The sequence below is a fragment of the Podarcis vaucheri genome (genome assembly GCF_965113315.1).
Source record: "Podarcis vaucheri genome assembly, chromosome: 8".
Taxonomy (NCBI): Eukaryota; Metazoa; Chordata; class Lepidosauria; order Squamata; family Lacertidae; genus Podarcis; species Podarcis vaucheri.
Genome location: NC_138766.1, coordinates 62,736,603 through 62,741,959, shown reverse-complemented (window position 1 = coordinate 62,741,959; position 5,357 = coordinate 62,736,603). Strand labels below are relative to the sequence as shown.

The 5,357-nt window shown below is 35.9% G+C and overlaps 1 long non-coding RNA gene across 1 annotated transcript; it reads right to left on the bottom strand.

Moving 5' to 3' along the window:
• Window positions 1-1,451: 1,451 nt before the first annotated feature.
• On the bottom strand, window positions 1,452-4,844 carry LOC309538534. Its single transcript, XR_014222281.1, has 3 exons — window positions 4,211-4,844; window positions 3,263-3,379; window positions 1,452-1,574 (listed from the first exon to the last, which is right to left on the bottom strand). It is a non-coding gene; the product is annotated as an uncharacterized lncRNA (long non-coding RNA).
• Between the last annotated feature and the right edge of the window lie 513 nt (window positions 4,845-5,357).

The window sequence follows — 5,357 nt, the reverse complement described above, 5'->3', positions numbered from 1 at the left end:
CAAGTGAAGCTCATTTCCAAGTATGTGCATATAGCGTTGCAGCCTGCAAGTTCTTCAATGGATCTGTTTTGTGAAAGTTAGCCCGTGATTATGTATAGGTAACAAATCATTCACTCTAGTGATGAAATCAGCTCATTACTACACTTTTGGAAAAGCTAGTACCCATATTCTGCGATGATACTATGCTTGGATTAAAATAGTGAATAATTGTGCAGCGTGGTTGTAATGTGAAAGGAACTTTTTGGGTTGTGCTTATTTTTGATATTAATGAAATTTCACAAGATTCCCTTTATTCCTGGCTGTTATAATATGGCATTAAAGCTATGTGATAATTAATAGAAATTGACCATTATCCCTTTCCCTCTCAATACCTACTGGTGGTTTTTGTTACCCAGAAGCTTAAACTTGGTTACAATACACAACTACAATTGTACTTAGGCAAGAAAATCTATTTTAAGAACCCAATTATGGGACAATTCAGCAAGCGATTTCACACATAAATTCAAGCAGCTGAAGCCACCAACCCCTATATATCTTATACGGTCCACTGGATGATGGTTAAAAAATAAAGTGATGTCAGGGAGGCTATGACACATTGAACTCACGACTTAAATCACTAGAGCTCTCCAGCATCTTTATTGTATGAACTGAACTTGGATATGCTGCCTCTTAAAGATTCACAGTCAATTATTATTGATAACTTTTACAGTTATGTGATAATTCCAATATATAGTGTAATTATAGAGATGTTAAACAAAGTTCTCATGAATGACTTTCAATGGCTATTTTGCTAAGCAGTAATATTGGCACTGAACCTGGTAATGAATTACATAATCACAAGAGTAAGAATTCATTATTGAAACAATAAGAAGTATTAATGGAGCTTTCATTTACATATATGAAACAGGTGTTTCGTTTACAGAAATAGACGTCTTTACAGTAAAGCTGATAAACATTCACACATATTCCTTTATCAACCCAAAATGCAAACATTTAGAAGTAAAGTTTCATTACATCCAAACGCACATGTTTATTAGGGGTCTGAGAGATTGATGGACTTACTAAAGTTTTTAAGAAGCAAGCCTGCTTTGCACAAGTCACGTTCCAAAGAAATACTACTTTGAGTCATTAATGATTAGCACAATATATGAAATTATGGTATAAGCCTCATGCCAGAGAAGTTAGCGGAAATGTTTAGCAATGGTGTTAATTGAGTTAGGATTGTACCTTTGGCAGGTACTGACAAACAAGCAAACTTCAAAATTAGTGGGCTTCTTTTAGCAGAGCAAGATGCATTAAAAGAGAACTATCTAAAGTTACAATCCTGTGCACAGTTGGACTGCTTATATGCTATTGACTTCAGTAACTGCAACCCTAAATCTCCATCCATTTTTCTGTTATTTCCATATATATATATGGAAATAACAGAAAAATGCAGGTGTGTTCACTTTCGTAAAGGCAGTGGCATCATAATTCATTTTCAGATTACTTCATTTATAATGGGCTCAAATACAGCTCGTTACAGCTTTTATTTTGCATTTCCAAATATTAGGTTTCATTTCAACACGTTATCCCTGCAAGAAAAGGAACAAATTGGGAAGTTAGTAGCAGTATTCTTGTATGCTTAATAAGAAGCATATCAGGTTTATCAGATTTGAAATATGCATAGAACCTTGAACCTGATTCATTTTGTGAATCTCTCTCTCTCTTTCTTTTTTGTTTCACTTTCTCAAGTTCTCCACTGCTTAATTTAGAAAGAAACTTCAAAGATGCAACTGACATCTTTGAAGCGTCGTACGGAAACGGAATCTGAATAGCCCCTTTTACAAAGGCTCGAATCCAGGATCTAACAAGGCTCAAAAAGCAAATGACCCTGCTACTGCTCCTTACTCAAAAAGGGTCAGGCAGAGTTTTGCATGTACAACACAGCTAACTTTGAAATTCTTCCATATGATATGGAATATTCCGTTATAATGAGTGCCATGATTGTTAGCCTGCTGTTTAGAATTTAACAGAGAATTTTAACATCAGCCAATTTAAAATGCACATCTCATCAGAACCTGAACTGGCTCATAACATGGTTGCTTTCCCTCTATAATCCCATCTCTTTTCTTGCTTCGAACGAGCCTTCAAAACGAGATAAAGAGGAGATCATTTAAACAAGGCCAAAGGAAGCAAAACTGGTCCTGTCAGCCAAGAGAAGGTGCATGTTCCTGGCTCAATATTCACCTCTTGAATAGATTTCATTGCCATTTGTCTTGACATAAGCAGCCAGATTCCGCTGCTCTTTATTTTTCAGAACGCAGAGCCTGAGACCACACAGCATTGGTGCTTTTTTTCTCTCCTTCCAAGCTAACTGTACTTAAACTTTGTATCTGATCAACTTAAGTGTATTGGATTTGAAAACAGTTAGTCAATTGTTTTCAGTCCCTAGGTGGTGGTTTATGGTAATGTTTGCATCAATACTAACAAAAGCCATACTGCAGTACAAAGTACATCAAGGAAATGAAAGACAAGGCTGCCTGTTGTCAGCTCTGTCTACAATAAAGGCAGGATTCAGGACTAGGGCAGAGATCGTTACAGAACCACAAAAATGAATGAACCACAGAAACCAGAGGGATGATGGTTCACATCAAAGGTGTGGGGACTGGCTAATGGACAAGGTTGCACACAGGCCACAAGACACGTAACCTGGGCTCATCTGGCTACACAAAAAATGTCACAAAGGGGGGAGAAAAATATCCATGAAAACATCCCGATATGGTCTCATAGAATAACCATGAGAGCTGAAGGATGCTGTTCAGCTGGCTGTTTAAGGGAAGCAACCCATCCTCTTCAGCGAGAGGATATTTGTTTTCGACCCTCTGATGTTTCTTGAATTTCAGGGTGGGATTACAGGTGCAGATATTTGAAATGATCTGAAGCATAAGTAGTTAATTGAAGCATCCTGAAGTTCAAACATTTCTCAAGACAATTTATTAATTCCAAGTAGCATTACATGCAGAAAAACATATTTCTGTACTTTAAAAAAGCCCAAACAGAGCAATCACAATAATGATAAAAGAGTAGGGATATATATATATATATATATATATATATATATATATATATATAATTTCTCACTTGTCTGGGCCTTATCATATATAATTTAGAAGAAAACAATTAAAGGAACTAAATGCTGCAATAATATGACATTCATACAATGGCATCTATTAATATAAGGCAGTAGTTATCCTTTATTTGAAGCCTAACCTCTGGATACCTGCTGTGCTGCTAGATGCGAGAATGTCAGAGAAAAATAAGTGAAAGCATATCTCGTCATGGGGTAAATTGCCTGTTGAAAAGAATTGTGCTTAGTTTCTCATTTGAATGCCGCTTTCTGCAAAAAGAAAAAAAAAGAAAAAATGAAAAAAAGAGAGGGGGAAATAGGAAGGATTGTTATCAAGGTACAGACTAATCTTTTCTGGCCAAATGAGAGTGAGAGAGAAAGGGGGGCGGTGAGGATATTCATTTGAACAAAAGATGCAATCCAAAAGGAAAGGGGGAACAACATCTCTCTTCTCCTTTGTGTTATATTCCTATTTCAATATACGTGAGGGTTTGTTTTTTGGTTTTTTAGCATCAGTGGACTAGTTGCAAGAACTAGAGCAAAGTTGCAAAGCTAATAAGAAACACAGAGCACAGAGAAACCCTGAACTTTTATTTCATGATTGGAGATATTCTTCACGTCTCATTAGAAAGATTCATATAAGGAACTTACACACAGATACAAAATAATGACATTACAACTGCTTGAAGTGTCTTGTACCAGACGTTGTGCCATGAAATGGTACACAATATTTCACTGTCCATTCAATCCTCAGCTAGGAAAAACAACAACAAAACAACAACACACACACACACATCATCACTAAAATAAAAATAAGTATCTGGCTGTAGCAAGCTTTTTAATTAACAGTGTGGGTGAAGTAAAATAACTTAATATTGCCAGATATGCTATATATAATTTCACATCCTCCTCCCAATGTTCTAAGCCAATAGATTTCAGAACTATAAGCTCTACAGTAAATAATGATTCTCTTCATATCTGATATATAATGTATCTTGACTTTAAGCAGATGATATCAAAAGAAATATCAGTAAGTTAATACTAAAGAATACAAGTCAAAAATAACACAGACCCTGAAATAACCATCTTTACTTGACCTACCTTATCTGTTGCAAAATGCAAAGTCCCTGGAGAGGCCTTTGACTAATTTTCCTAGTAAAGTCTTCAATGACATATAACCATCAAGAGCTGAATTCACAACTTAGCCATTTTACATAGACTATCATTTTCAGGTTATAGAGGTTATATTAGAACTTCCCAATATATACTGTGCAAGGAAGCAGTTTTATTTTCAAACAAAACCGCCTGCATTTAATTCACAGCATCACCCCAGTATTGTCTATATATCTAGCGATAAGCACAAAGTTCATAATTTTGCTTTCTAGAAAGTAGTCGTCGTTTGGAGTTCTTAAATTGCATCAGACAGTTATGTTAAAATATTGCAGTGCTGTAATTTTTAAAGAACTTTTTAAAAAGCCAGCCCACTGCAGCAAATTAAACACCCTGCACAATATTATTTTTGAAGCAAGTTATTAGTACAGCTTCTTGCAACAAGGCATAGTTTGTACCTACGTTGCCAAATTTCATTACAGGAAGAAATTGCTCCAGTTTTATACAAAAAATCCCCAACCCATTCAAAATGACAAAATGTGTTTGGATAGAATTAAAAAAAAAAATTCAAGGACATTTGAACGTTAGCTGTCATTATGGTCCAATACACTATTTATTTCTTTGGTATGCATCTCCTGACCTGTATATAAAATTCATAGTTTCAGAAGTGACATGTGCAAGCCTTGGACAACTGGGGAAAAGGCATATTTCCTGACCTTGTAACCATAGCAACCACTTGCTGATTGGTAGCAGGCAGGCGTTCCATCCTTTACCACTGAAGGCAAGTATGTAAGATTGCTGGCTTTGTTTGTGGTTCTTGCTTTATTTACATGCAAACATGAATGCCAGTCTTAAAAACCACTTGCTCTGCAAAAATCTAATGTGGCCAGAATGGGAAAGAGAGATTGGGGTGTGTGGGTGTTCTGCAGTAAAATTAGCACAAACATTAATTGGCTGCATCACATCCCATTTAAGCAAATCAGCACGTGCCACCAAGTTAGAAAGACCCGCATAATCTTTCATTGGGTTTCTAGGTTTTAGGTGATCACGAGGCCTCTCATTTTGTTGTTGTTTCAAATTGAAATAAAATCCCCCTTTATTTATTTTTAGTTTATGGGTAATGAATGAAAATGGCAAG